Below are 15898 nucleotides of genomic sequence, written 5' to 3' on the forward strand. Positions count from 1 at the left end.
TTACAAAACACCCTTCCCCTTGGCTTGTCCTTTTCCCCGTATCCACTTATGAAGTCTTTGTAACTTACATGTTATTTTCCCTCACTATTTTTGTTCTAGATCAGTAATAGCACTTTTGGTAGCAACTAGTGTCATGAAGACATGATTTGTTCCTTTTTTGGTAGGTGATCTATAAGCCACTTGCAGCTTAAAGGTCGAGTCATAGTCCATTGATGAGTTAGTTTTATTTATGTTTATGTTTATAGATAATGAACATGTTTATGATGATGTAGTTAACGTTTGGCATTTTTGTCACGACCCGGTACTCCCCTCGAGCCCGTGACAACCACCGCTACATCTTGATAGATATTCATTTCCCGAAATGCCAATCGGAACCTTGCAAGGTTTTAATATCAGTTTTTGCACCTCCCCTGTGAGTAACAGTTGTTAAGTATCATGTTTTGAGAGATTATAAACTATTTCCAAATCAAAACAATAGAAAAATAATTTTTTTCTCACAATGGCATTTTGGTCATTTTTTCTTAAAAATCTCGAAACTAGCTAAAAATGTAGTATGCGAGTGGAAAACACATATTTCATAATCAAAAATAAGTTTAGATGTCTAAAACATTCATTTAAAGTGAAACTATACCTATTTGAATATAATAAAAATATTCAATAAAATATTCTATTTTCTTATAAAACAATATTTTTAGAGTTATACGTAAATAATTTTTGTAGCGTAAAAGCAAAATAAATTCATACATACTGTAATACAGTAAGCCAGAGTATTTAATTTAATTTACAATAACCAGTGGGCCCCCGAATAACCAAAAGTAAGGAAGACTGTGAACCTACAGTTTGGAGGATGCAAATCCAATGGTAAGACTCGATGAAATCAGCTATCTACAGACTATTCTGAGCCTGAAATGGGTGGAAAGGAGGGTGGTGAGATTATATAATCCCAGTGAGTAAACAAACATCATCCAAAATATCTAAAGTCGAGTAAATGGAGACGATTAAAATATTCCATCTCAATATGTATTTCATAACATAAATATTCATTTCATTTAAATAATCAACATGGCTTATGAGTATCTTAAAAGCTTGGCTCCTGCCAAAATCATTCTCGGGAATACCTTGGCCGAGCTATTTAACCGAGTCCGCAAAGGCTGTTAAAAATTTCGTATACACGTAAACATATTTTTAGTTTGAAAAACACAGCCGTTCCTTGGCGTTAGCGGAGTTCATCATCACGAGGTGGTTCGGCGTGACGTGAACTCTAACCATATCTCAGGAGATACCCTACGCACCTCTCCGATTGAGGTACGTATATAATCAGATTTTGTGCCCCTCTAATAGGCTGGTCCACAGAACCCGCCCACTGCAGCAAGCTAAACCCACCATACAATAAAAATTTAACAGCATGACATGGCAATTTTATCATTATCCAGCCTATCAAGGCAAACAACAGTTTATACATTTTCAACACAAATACCAATTCAGCCATTCATGCCAATATTGCCATAAGCCAATCAATTAGAACCATAAATTCACAATACATCAAATGGTCTCCAATTACTCTATTTTCAAAGCCATCATTCAATTTCAAGACAATTTATAAAATCATTTCATTTAAACACATTTTGTTTATAAAACCTAAAAATTAACCATTTAAACTCATTTTCCATAAAATTCACAAAATCGAATAAAAAGACCACTTTAGATAATTAAAATGATGATAAGGTTACTCACTATTTCGGGAGTCAAATTTTTAGAGTACTCCGACTATCGATCCTCGGGTACAATTTCTTTGCCTTTATCGGAGGATTCACCACCTAGACATAATGCAAAATCAAGCAATTTACCACATTGGTGCTAAACCGTTATAAAACTATATGGATGCATGAAATGGAATGCAAATTGTTCAGATTATCGTCTAAACACAGTGTTCTACACAAATTCAATTGTGTACCTAAATAAAACGGTATTGGCCTAATTCGATCTATCACTCGATTAATTGGCCAATATGTCCAATTCAACTCCAATTAACTCCATTTTTCTTCCAATTCTCCAAACCATCAAACACAAGTCAAATAGCATAAAATTTAGCAAAACCATCCTCACATTTCTTTTTAAGAATTTCGGCCATGGTGAGTGCATCAACACTATGATTTTTCCTACTTGATTTTCTCACCATAATTCATCATTTCCTAACCAATTCACTTGAAACAAAATCAAATCCGCCATCAACACTCTACAAGGAAGATTCGGCCAATGATGAACTCATGAGGAATATGTGAATTTCAAGCTTAATTCTTACACTTAACACCATAAACAACTAAAAACATCCATATAACTTAAATATCTATCTAAATCATCATCAAATTCTCTCTCCTAGGGTTTGATTAGCTCACTATCCTTCATGATATCTTGTGATTCAACCATGGAAAATGCAAAATAATGCATAGGAAAGATAGATCACAAGCTAGAGTTAAGAAATTTCACCTTTGATGGCTTGATTACTTGAAATCCACCAACTTTCTCTTGAATTTTCACTCTAGGGCTTTTGTTCTTCTTTTCTTCCTTTGTTCTTGCTATGGCTGGCCATAAGAATGAATGTGGAAGAGTTCAAATTGGCTTTGTAAAGGAAAATATTAAATGGACAAAAATTTACCATGTGTCACCATTCCATTGGTCTATGTGTCATACTTACCCATTAAGCAATCTCTCTCCACCATATAAATTTTCTCAATTATCCATGATAATATTGGGTAAAATCCATGTGCTGAACAAGTGTTGGGTGTTGTAAAATTACAATTTTTCCCTTGAGCTGTAAAATGATTATTTTACCCCTATGCTCGAAAAAATGTCGAAATTAAAATTTTTCACTTCTCAAACTCAAATTATACTCCAAATGATCAATCTTAGTCAAAAATTTCATCTAACACTCACATCTTAACCTCGGGTAGCAAAATGACCATTTTGCCCCTTGGTCATGAAAATTCCAATTTGACCCCAAATCGGTCCTCGAATTTCGAATCACCATTTTAAATCATTCTGAGTTTTTAAAATTCTCAATTTCATCTTAAAATATCTATTTGGACTAGTTCGAAGCTTAATTCAACTTAATTATACCATTTGGTACATTGCCGTCTTTTAACGATTTTCGAGGTACCCAAGTAAGCAAACATGCATTCTTATATAAGAATGGCATAATAAACATATTGTAGAGTTGGGCTTAACAATTTTACTTATGAAAGCTGTGTTATATGTGCAAAGGATGGCTCGAGAGCCTACATGAACACTCGAGGGTGTTGATAAATGGAGTGAGGCTTGCTTGAGCCTAGCGGGTTATACCCATTTGGGTCTATGCATTGGTCACATCCAACCATAAAATGGGGTATGATAGAATATCAGTCTAGAAGGTCTACCTGCCTAAAAGGGATAGGCTTTTCGAAAACTTGAATATTCTCATATTAACTTTATATGGAGAGTGCCTATTAGCATGTCATATTCTTTGCCCAAAAGGAAGTCTGTGATAATGCACTTGGACTCTTGAGTTATTTTCTTTTTAACACATTATGGATTGTTGCTAATTATTTTATTATTACCCATTGACCAATAGTTGCATTTCTTGTCTTGAACAATGACTTTTATTGTGAATAACAATCAAGTTGCATTATTTAAATTTTGAAGTCACTTTTTCTACCAATAAAAGACTTGGCCACCATGAGATTTTGACTAGATCAAACTTTAAGGATTAAAAAAGTGATATGGATTAGTTTGTCATTCAAATGTACACAAATTTATCCATGAATATAGATAAGCTTGTATAACATATTGTTTAAACTTTTGTGAAAGATAAGAAAGCCTTGAGGCACGGGAGATATCTAATAAATTTTGTCTGCTTGTTGTTAAGATGTCAATCCTCGTACACCTATTAAGTGGATTTCCTGATATTACTAAAATAAAGAAGTTCTCAATTTTAATAGCATTAAGGTATAGGATGTCATCAAATGTTGAAATTGGCACTTTTTTGGAAAGACTTTATTCCATGAGTTATGAAAGGATAGGAAAAGTTCAGAAGTACATCATTAAGATGGTCCACTAAATTTAATACGCCTAAAAGGTTCAGGACAAAAGAAAGAATCTGGTCAACCTATTAATGTAAGGGGTTTTAAAGTAGTTTTCAAGAGGGAACATATATATTTCTTTTGCAAGAAAAGAGACATAAGAAACAAGATTGTCTTACATATAAGACTTGGTTAGAAAAGCATAAACTTAAAAAGATCCGTAAGTAAGAGAAAGCCAAATAAAGACAAATCTAGAGTCATGATTGGCAACAAAGTTGAGATGGAAGTTGAGTTTGTAAGAATAGTTTGTTGAAATTTAGTTTTAATTTCTTTATTAGACATTGTTAATTGAATTTTGAAATAAAGGATTACATTATTAAGATAATTAATGATTCAAAATGTATTAGTTTATGTTCTTTGACTCATAGATTATATATATTGTATTTAGCTCTTACTAATATTATTGTCACCTCATATTTTGTTGAAAGAGTGGCCAAAAGATCCTACATAAAGAAAACATCTTCCATGTTGTGGCATAAAAGACTTGCCTACATCTCTAAGGAAAAGGCAAAAGGTTGATAAAAGATAACATCTTGTCTACTCTTATTTCTAATAACTTGGAGACATATGTTGATTATTGTAGGGATAAGATGATGAAGGTAAATAATAAGATTAAATAGTAGCTCCAATTTATTATAACTCTTTTACATTGACATAAATTAACCATATACTCTGGTTTATTTGCAATTGCAGATATTTTATGGCATTTATTGATGATTTTTCTCATTATCATTATATGTTCTTAATTAAAGAAAAGTTTAAAACTCTTCGAAAATTTAGAGTCTTTAAGACTAAAGTTGAGAAACAAATGAGAAAAATCACTAAAACTATCAACTTAGATAAGAGTGGTAAGTATTATGGTAGACATGACATAAATGGACAACGAAACGGTCAGTTTGCCAAATATATAGAAAGTTGTGGAATAGTGTCTCAATGCAATATGTCTAGTAGTTCTGAACAAAATGGTGTGGTTGAAATGTAGAATCACACCCTTAAAGAAATGATGAGGAGTATGATTAGTAAGGCTTTTTACCAAAATTTTTGTAGGGAGAAACAATCAAAATAGATTAGCATATCTAAAATAGAATCCCTACCAAATCTATACCTAAAATCTTTAAGTTTTGGACTTGATGGAAACCTAGTAATCACTTATGTGTTTAGGGATGTCATTGAGAACTCATATCATTCTTAGGATTACAATGTTTTCAGAGTTACATATGGCTAATAGTAGTTGCTCTCAAGATAGAGATGAAGGAGAACATATGGAGACTTTAGTATTCCTACACCTATATAGAAGGATAATATGGAAAATACACTAGTTGGGGAGCAAGAATAAGTTCAAGTATTTCTTAATGAGTGTCACAACCCAAACCCAAAGCCATGAGAGGCGCACGAGCCCAGCAGGCGAGCCCACTAAACTCGAGCAAGCCTCAGAGTTCATATTCAAACATACATAGGCCAAGGGATTCCATCATCAAATATTCATAATAAGTTCAAATAAATATAATATCTCGGGATTAACTTCCATACAAATAGCAATAGGGCCATACATTGGCCATCTAGACAAGTTCATACATATTAACCCTTACATAGATTCAAATGGCACATCATGTGTCACGACCCGGTACTCTCTGGGAGCCCGTGACAACCGCCTCGATGTCTCGATAGACATTCATTACCCAGAATGTCAACCGAAACCTCGCAAGGCTTTCGCATCAATTTTACTTCTCCCCTGTTAGCAACAGTTATTAAATACCATGTTTTAAAGAATTATAGACCAATTTCAAATCAAAAACAATCAAAAAGTAATTTCTACTACACAGGGGTATTTTGGTCATTTTACCAAAAATTTTCGAACCTTGGTAAAAATATGATATACGAGTAATAAGCATCCATTTCATGTCTAAAAATAAGTTTCGTTGTCTAATTCATCAATTTAAAGTGAAATTATAGCTATTCAAATTAAATAAAAATATTAAATAAAATATTCCATTTTCTTATCAAACAATATTTATAGAACTCTGCGTAAATAATTTTTGTACCGTAAAATCAAAATAAATTCATATATATAATAGCACACTAAACCAAGTATACAAAAATATTTTACAATGACATGTGGGCCCCCAAAATAACAAAATAAACAAGACTATAGACCTGCGATTTCTAAGGGTGCAAATCCAAAAGTAAACCCTCAACATAATCAACGGTCTACAGACTGCCCTGAGCCTGAAATGGGTGAAAAGAAGGGGTGAGTTTTTATAAACCCAGTGAGTAAGCAAATTTCATCTAAAACATATAAAGCCGAGTAAATAGAGGCAATTTAAAATATCTCATCATAATATGATTCATAACATCAAATCTCATTGCATTTCATATAAATCAATTTGGCTTATGATTCTTGTAAAAACTTGGCTCGTGCCAAAAACTTGCACTCAGTGACACCTTGCGTCGAGGCATCCAACCGAGTCCGCCAAGGCTATTAAAATAACATATGAGTACAAAACTCATTTTTTTACATTTAAAAGCACAGCCATTCCTTGGTGTTGGCTGAGTTTCACCTTCACTTTTGGTGAACTCTAACGTTACCTTAGGAGATACCCTCCGTGCCTCTCGTTCCAAGGTAAAATATAACTGGGTTTACCGTGCCCCTCTAATAGGCTAGTCCACGGAAACCTGCCCACTGCAGTAAGCTAATCAAATAACCCACAAATTCAATAAAATTTTCGAAACAGCATGACATGGCTAATATAATATTACCAGTCTGTCAAAGCAAAGCAAAATAGTTCATGTATTCCACACAAACACAAATCCAGCCATGCTTGCCATCACATTGTCATAAGCCATCAATTCAAACCATATGTCAAAACATATATATAACACAAATATACAGTCTCCACTTACTCAATTTTCAAAACTAGTATTCAATTTCAAAACAAGTTATAAATCTCATTTCGTTTAATCAACACTTCAATTATAAAACATAATAGTTTGCAATTTAAATTCATTTTTCTTTAAAACATAAAAACGAGTATAAACTACTTTAGATAGTTAAGATGAAAGTCTGATTACTCACAATAACGGGAGTATGGAGTACTCATATTCTTGGTCCTCGGGTATGATATCTTTACCCTTATTAGAGGGCTCACCACCTATACATAATACACGACACGTAATTCAATATATTTGTGCCAAACTGTTATAAAACTATTTCAGGCTCTATATGAATGCATGACAATGAATGAGAATTGTCCGAATAATCACTTAAAGACGGTGTTCTACGTGGGTTCAATTATGATCGGACTGAATTGGCATTCGACCTAACTCATGCTATGCCTTGTTTAATTAGCCAAAACATCCAATTCAACTCCAAATATCTTCATTACACTTCCAATATTCCAAGTACACAAAAGTACCTAATGTGCTCTTATTGACTTAATTCACCGTAACCGAAATTCATTCCGATTTCAAGCTAACATACTAATCAATGTCTACACAGTCTCGTAAATCCATATATATCATTAGGAATCAAATCCAAGTCCATTTACTATGATTTTCTCATTTTCCATTAAGCCATTTTCTAAAGGAACTATACTTTTCAATAACTGGTTTCGATATCCAACATCATAATTCATCAATTCCTAGCTAAATAACATGAATTATAACCAAATCCATCATCAACATGCCCTATAGAAAATTCAGCCAAATGAGGGTGGTTGAAGAACATGTGATTTTCTTGCTTGTTTTTCCTTCCAAACATCACAAAATGACTGAAAAACACTAAGATATTATGAAATCTAACAAAATTCATCACTAAAACTTCTCTCTATAAATTTGGCCAGCAAAGGTTCCCTCTTGAAAACTTGAATTTCAACCATGGAGAATGAAAAATAATGCATGGGAAAGGTAGATCACAAGCTAAAATTAAAAAATCTTACCTTTACTTGCTTGATTCCTTGAAATCCAATAATTTCTCTTGAATTTTTCCTTCCTAGGGTTTGTTCTTCTCTTTTTCTCTTTGTTCCCTTGCTTGGCTGGCCATAAGAGTGATTTGGGAGGAGTGTGTGCTGGTTTTTTAAAGGGAATTATAAAAGGATTAAAATTTACCACGTGTCACCATGTAATTGGTCCATGCATAAAAACTTAACCATTAAGCAATTTCTCACCACCACATGTAATCCCATAATTATCCAAAGTATAAAGTAATATTAGGTGAAATTCATGGGCTTGACAAGTGTCATAGTGGTGTAAAATTTCAATTACGTCCTCATGGACATGTGAAATGATCGTTTTGCCCTTATACTCGAAAAATGTCGAAATTGAAATTTTTCACTCCACAATTTCAAATTATGCTCCAAATAGTCAAACTTGGTCAAAAATCTCATCCAACATTCCAATTTTGCCCTTGGTTGGCAAAATCACCATTTTGCCTCTACGTTATGAAAATTCCCGATTAGACTCCAAATCAATCATCGAACTCCGAATCACCATATTAAGACATTCTGAGATTCAATAACTCTCAAATACATCATAAAATCTTTATTTGGCCTAGTGCGAGGCTTTAATCAACTTAATTGTACCACTAGGTACAATACCGACTTTTAACGATTTTCTGATACATTCACTTATGCATACATTCTATCAAGCACATGAATGACATGACAAGTATATCATAGAGTAGGGCTTGACATCATGCCTACATACATCGAAGCCAACCATATGCGAAAGCTCGTAATGGACTCAGCAAAGTGGCCAAAATGAAGGACTTACCAAATGCCAAAATCAATCTGTCTATAGACTACCTTTGCCACATTTCTTTGTGGTCTATTTATCTGCACATGGAACACAAATGGGTGAGTACTATAATATTTAGTGAGTGGTGTAGATAATCAAAATCAAATATATAATAAATATATTACACTCTCGGTCCATCCATATAATCTTTCAATACATCGCCAAATATAGAAGGATATAGTCATCCCTAGGTTCACCAAGTACATAGGTATATCATCCTCCCCAAAGTTATCATTATCATCACATATTGTGGGGCTTACCTTCGAAGCCAGCCAAATCATTTAAACTATTCTCCACAGCACACTTTAGATGCCGAAGCATCACATGAAAGTCATATCACATGTATATAAAGCCTCTCATAGGTATCTCACGTCATACACAAATCAAATCAAATAGTGGTCTTCCCTTAGACATAATCAAATAACATTCAATGGCTAACTAGTGGAGAATCAAATGACGCTCAAGGCAAAGCCACTAAAGGAAAAACAGATCAAGCGCATGTTGAAGTAATGGGTGGATATTGCCCCTGATACCTATGAAGAATACTCTAAGTGATGCCATCCATTGGGATATTGCTCCTAATAAGGATTGTGATGTTGTTCGTGGAGAGATTGCTCTGGACAATGACTTTGATATTTCACCAATTGTTTAGCATTAAGCGTGATTTTTTTCTCTGCCGGCTAGCCACCGCGCGTGATTGTTGATGTATAGGGGAGGACCACTCAAAGATTATGTTACGATTTGTGTGAGATATGATATAGCCTTGATTAGGCTAAGTGGAATTTGATATGTACAAACCCATCTTGAATGGTTAATGGGTGATCTTATGATAAATGTATGAATTGTGCCAGGGACGATGTGATGTGTTGAATTTAAATTCTTTTGATGAATACGAGGAATAGCATCCCTTGGCTATGTATTATATGGTTTTGAAAATTGACACTTGCTCAGGTCTAGTGGGCTTGCCTACTGGGCTTTTTTACTAGTCATGGCCCTCGGGTTTAAGTCATGACACTCTAAGCATAGGTGACAATAAGGAAATGAGGAAGAACAGTAAAGTCTCTCCACAAACCAAGGGAGTGTTCTTTTACCTTTTCTTTATCTACTTTTAACATTGAGGACAATGTTGATATTAAGTTTGGAGCAGAGTCTGAAATTTTTGTTAAGCTATGGTTATATTTTTTTTAGTATGTTTTTATTTATTTGCATTTATGTTTTTAGGCTTTAAGTTTATCATTTGCTTTTCTTTATGTGTTGTCTTACAATTTTTAAGCTAAAGTTGATAGTGCCAATTTTCTGATGACTCCCTTATCCAATGATGAAATTTTAGTTATCTTTTTGTATTTAGCTTTTGGTAAATAGTGATATTGTTTGATTTGTGCTAAATTCTCATTGTTAGAATGAGATTTCCATTAAATTGAGCACATTGTCTTTTGCTTAGAATTGTTGTGTATATTTAGAGACAATTTATGTGGATGTAAATTCGATTATGCCACGAATTATAGAATTTGTTTGATTTTCTCTTGAGGTGAAATCCTAAGCAATACTTAGTTAAGGAGATGATTTAGGTCATCTTTGGACTTTGAGCCTTTCAAGCCTACCTTTTATATTTTTATCCCTAATATACACTTTTAAGCCTAATATTACCTTTTCTTTGTTAAACACTTATTTTATTTGGCTTAGCTTATAAATGAATTTTCAATTTTGCATCCCTCACTCCTAAGTATGTTAATCATTTTAGGATGTGTATTGAGGTTGATGTTGAATAAGGTAAAAGGTGAAATTGTTGAAAATTGTTAATCATTTTAGTGTTCATCCCACTATCCATCATAGAAATAAATAAGTTAAGGGGTACAAAATTGTGATGAAAAGGAAAAGAAAAGAAAAAGAGTAAAGTGTTGAACAAACAAATTTGATATAAAAAAAAAGGGTGTTACTTGGAAAGTATGACTGAAGCTCTGTATAGGTCTTAGAATGATTATGTGTTTAGGGTGATTTGAGCCCTATAAATATCTTTTATCCTACCTTAACCCTAGGCATTCATTACAAGCTTGATAAAGACCTAATGATCCTTGACTTAGTATTAGTCCATATTAGTAGAGAGAGATGAAACGCAAACCTATGAAACTCTAATATTAATTCAAATTTTGCATTGGCATAAACTTATCTGGATTGCATGATTATTCTTTGTAACAGTTTACACACACACACACACACACAAATTCATCTGAGAATGAGCTTGCATTTGAATTGAAATATGAATTTGAATGATATCTATGTTTTACCTTGAGTGAAGATTTTAAGATAACATATGAGGAAATTCTGGGAGATCATTGGATTGATGCAATTCATCTTTAGCTAGCTAGTTGTTTTCTTTATTTAAGTGCTTTCATCATTTACATGCTTTTGTTTTGTTTAAATTTTCTTTTATGTTTTGCTCAAGGACAAGCAAAATCTTAAGTTTAGGGGTGTAATAAATCTATTTTATAGAGTTATTTTGTCACTTTTTAAGCTTTAAATGGGTTAAGTTCTTGAGATTTAATTTAGAAATTAGATATTTTTAGTTTTTTATCTTATTTTTGTAAATCATGTTGGATCAATTTAATTTAAGTTATTTTATGATAATTTTCTTCGAGTTTAGTTATTATTTTAGTTGGTTTGTTGTTCTTATAGGTGTGCAATTGAAAGGGCTCGAATTGATAAAGAAAATTGTACGCAAGGTTCATACTTCTTCTACACATATTCTAGTATTTTGAGAATAATTTTCAATATAGAAATTCAATTGAGGTGATTCTTAAATAATTGGAAATTTAAGAGACAAGGTTACAACTTTCATGTTTACCAATTTGCCCAGTTCAACTTAGAAGAAGGAGAAAATCATGTTACAAGTCAAAGTAGTGTAGTAGAGCAAATGTGGCAAGACAAACTATTGGGTGCCGCTACCATGAATCAATGAGCGCTACAACACCATGAAGAAGATATGAGCACGGGACAAGGCAGAGAGCTTAGCACCATTGCGTTGAGGGAGTGGCGTCACAAGTGCCGACATGATATCCCGAGTTTTATAACATCTAGACTTTTATTTCGACAAGGATTTTGAGCCCTATTAAAAGACACTTTCAGAGCGCTTGAGAACAACGGTTAAGCTAGGTTTTCTCTGAAGAAAAAGATCCATCAAGCAAGCAAGAAAGTGAAGAAAAAACTCTTAAAGATTGAAGATCGAAGATCTTACGAATCTGAGTTTTCTTTTCTTTTTTAGTTCTTTTTATTCCTTCTTGTTTTGTGTTTATGATTAAACTTTTTTGGATGATATTTTTAGTTGTTATGAGGAACTAATTTTCTTATCTTGAATTGTAATTGAACGCAACATGTAGTTTGAATTTTTAATACTTTCTTTTGCTTATGATTGATAGCGTTTGAATTGTTTTTTTCAATCTTGTTCTTAATGCATCTTATAGTTTGATCACCAATTAGATTGATACAGTAACCTAAACGGAACTAAGAAAGGGAGTTTAGAGTAAGCCTTGGATTAGCATATGTTCAATATCAATTGCATGAGATGATTGATTTGATTCACATGTGAGATAGACATACACTTGCATGTCATATGTAGCCAATATTATAATCTAAGCTTAATGAGTTTTTTTTAATTGAAATTTGCATAGACATATAGTGAATTTGTTGAGAGAGATATTTTTATAAGAAACTCGATGGAGACTTATAAATACATTAGAATTCTAGGTTAATAACTCAGCTATATAGTAAGAAAATGAGAGTAGAAGAGATTTAGATGAAGTATTGAGGGGATATTGTAATTCTAGGTTCTATTTGATTGATTAATTCTATATAAATTGTGACTCTTATTTTTAGTTTTAGTTTATTTAATTTTCAGTAGCTTTAAAAATTGGTTCTTTGGATAAGATTAAGTTGTGTTAATTTTAGTACTTCATAAAAGATTTTGGTGAAATTCTCTGTAAGAACAATATTATACTTCTTATTATATTACTTTTTAATGATACATGCACTTGGTGGTAAATCCGACAACATATATTCAATTTGTTTTTTTTTTTTTTAAGGCTGGAAGTTCTCACAGGGCCCAACTACCCTGTAAAATCAAATATTAAAGTGCAAAAGGAAGGGGGACATAAACCTAACCTCCCTAGTTACATGAGTTCGAAAGGAAAAAAAGAAAAGTACATAGAGTGGAATGTTTCATTTTATGACCATATTTTACTACCGCCATAAAATTGAAACACTTCCATATTACTCAATCTTAAAAACAATTTTTTGTAACAATAAGATTATATTTTTGCAATAACTGCAAATCCCTGATTCTTCTTTGGATTAATGCACTAGAACTATCTCTCACGTTCCCAACTAGTTGCAAAGTTCACCGAGATGGAATCTTCATCCTAGGCCTCATCATTTTCCCCGATATTCACGGCTTTATCTGAAGTTAAACTGAGTATTTTATCAATTGAAATTTCAGTGTCGGAATGTCTCTTACGTCGTACCCGAGGATGGACCTCAATTTTTGCAAAATTTGTTTCAAAGACAGTGGGAAAAGAAGAAACGTCACTTAATTCTTTATTGTACGTGCACTTACCCGAGGAAGACTCTTGGGCTGGAGGATTATTAGCATGGCCTTCCATCATTTCACGTGAGCATGCCTTAGATGAAGTAACCCGATTTTGGCCATTCACTATAATACCCCGTACTTTGATATGGTGACTAATAAAAACTTACTGGGTGCCAATTGAGGTTAATTATGATGTTTAAAAATGATGAAAGATGAAAGGAATAGTTTGGGATAAAATATTATACACACGAGGAAATAATAATAAAATAATGATATTTTATCAGAGAAGAATTTATGGGATAAAAAGTGATTTGGAAGTCAATTGAGGCCTAATAAGGTATTTTGGGTACCAAGGGGACAAGAGGAGACAAGAGAAAATTTTTAGAATAAAATAATATTTTATTAATTAAATATTATTAAAATATTAATATTTTATTCAGTGTCAAAATTTTTCATGAAGAATGAGTGTATGGTCAATCTAAGTGGGGGAGAAAAAGAATAAGAGAATTTTGGAGAAAAATGACGTTAATGGGGCCACGTGTCTTTGTTAAGTAAAGATAGCGCAAGCAAATAAATATTTTAAATATTATGGGGACACTGCGTTGGAGTACAAATTTCATACTTTGTTTGTACATGTGTAGAAGAAGATAATAGAAGGAAGTTGGAGTTAAATGAGTGTTGGGAGGATTAAATTAAAATGGAAAGAAATAAAAATGGCAAAATAGTAATTTTACACAAAGGCTTGCTCTCATCCTTATCAGCCCAACACAGTCCTTATCTTCCCAGCAAGATATTTTCTTCTTCATTCTTGAAGCTTCCAACGCCATTCTCTCATTCTCCCATGGCAAGCTAATTTTCTTTCATTTTCTTTCCTTGTTTTCTTTTCATTTCTTTTCTCTTCTTGCTTCATTCTTCTCCCAACTTCTTGTGCACCAAAGTTACAACTTCTAACCCCAATTTCCAGCACATATAAACTCTAGGAGAAGAAGAAAGAAAAAGAGAGAAAAGAAAAAAAAGCTTGGTTTTGGTGATTCAAGCAAGGAACGCAAAGATTGGCTTGATTGGAGAAAAATTGATAACATGTAAGCCAATAAACCCATGGGAACATGAAGGACTCAAAGTGGAAAAGGAAAGCGGAATGCAAAGATAAAGTTAGAGTATACTGGGGGCATGTCGGAGTAAATAACGAGTGACCGGCTAGTGAAAATAGTTAAAGACACCTCCGATCAAATAGCGATGTAATATCCTGCTATAGTAAGGTGTGTGGACTTGTATTTCAAACTTGTTTTTGGGAATATGAAAGATTCTATCCAACTTGTCTTAGAAAATGTACTTTGGGAACAAGCTTTTAGTAAAATGATTTTATATTGTGAAAATATGTTATACAATGGTTATGTGTTATCGCAATATGATAAAATGCATGATATGCATTGGATGCTTATTTGCATGTTGATGTGGATCCGGCTATGTGTGAGTAGGAGTGCACATAAGTCGTTACTGACCCGGCTATGTGTGAGTGGGAGTGCACATAAGTCATTGCTGACCCGGCCATATGCAAGTGGGAGTACGCATAAGCTGTTGCATATGAGATGATGATGATGGGAGGGTGTATGTGATGATTGATATATATATATATACATATATGGTATATGGTTGTAAATGCAAATATGTGAGCATTTGATTTGTTGAAATTTGAGAGTTTACATGTGTTACATGTTGCTATTGTTATTCTAGCAGGATGGCTTGTTTTAAAGGAAAATGAGACTTTTTTCTTGATATTCTGACTCTCGCTGCAACGAGATTCATTCTCGCTGCAGCGAGAAACTCTCGGGTTTGAGGGCCTTCACCAGACCTGGTTCTCATTGCAGTGAGAAACTTTCTATCTATTTTGGCTAACTTGTGGGTTTTGCTATATTTTTCGATTCTTTGGTACCATAGTTGAGTATGGATCTTTTAAGTGATTTACTCATGAGGGGTTTACATGAGGGGTTCTACTAAGAACTAGAACAAATTGCATTGTTTTGAGAAAATGAGTATATCATTATTTCGATAAACATTCTTTATGGTATGTTTGCTCTCTTCCTATGTTCACTCACTGAGTTTATACTCATGTTTGTAACTCCATGTTTTCAGATTCATTGGTGGTTGATACGTAGATTGAGGTGTCTGCGTACCTCCATCCCTTGGGTAGGTATCTTGACACTCAGTAGTCATATCTTCCCATCCAGAGTCACTCTGCTGACGATCAAAGTCTTTGTATATGTTTCATGTGAATTTGCAAAGATATTTTGACAACTATTTATGTATGATTTAAATTATGATGCTAATGTGAGCATTCACTTGGGTTTCATGAGTTACGTTGGAGAAATTGACATTTGAACACTTTTAAGTACAGATCTTAAAGAAATATACT

General features: G+C 33.3%; 1 long non-coding RNA gene across 2 annotated transcripts; it reads right to left on the reverse strand.

The window, feature by feature from the left end:
* LOC108662527 lies at positions 5449-8080 on the reverse strand. 2 transcript variants are annotated; one of them, XR_001928409.1, is made up of 4 exons: positions 8051-8080; positions 7189-7264; positions 6270-6341; positions 5449-5847 (listed from the first exon to the last, which is right to left on the reverse strand). It is a non-coding gene; the product is annotated as an uncharacterized LOC108662527 (long non-coding RNA). The 2 variants fall into 2 exon arrangements; XR_001928408.1 differs by lacking the exon at positions 5449-5847 and having other exon boundaries at positions 6223-6341.

This window comes from Theobroma cacao, chromosome 6 (genome assembly GCF_000208745.1).
Source record: "Theobroma cacao cultivar B97-61/B2 chromosome 6, Criollo_cocoa_genome_V2, whole genome shotgun sequence".
NCBI lineage: Eukaryota > Viridiplantae > Streptophyta > Magnoliopsida > Malvales > Malvaceae > Theobroma > Theobroma cacao.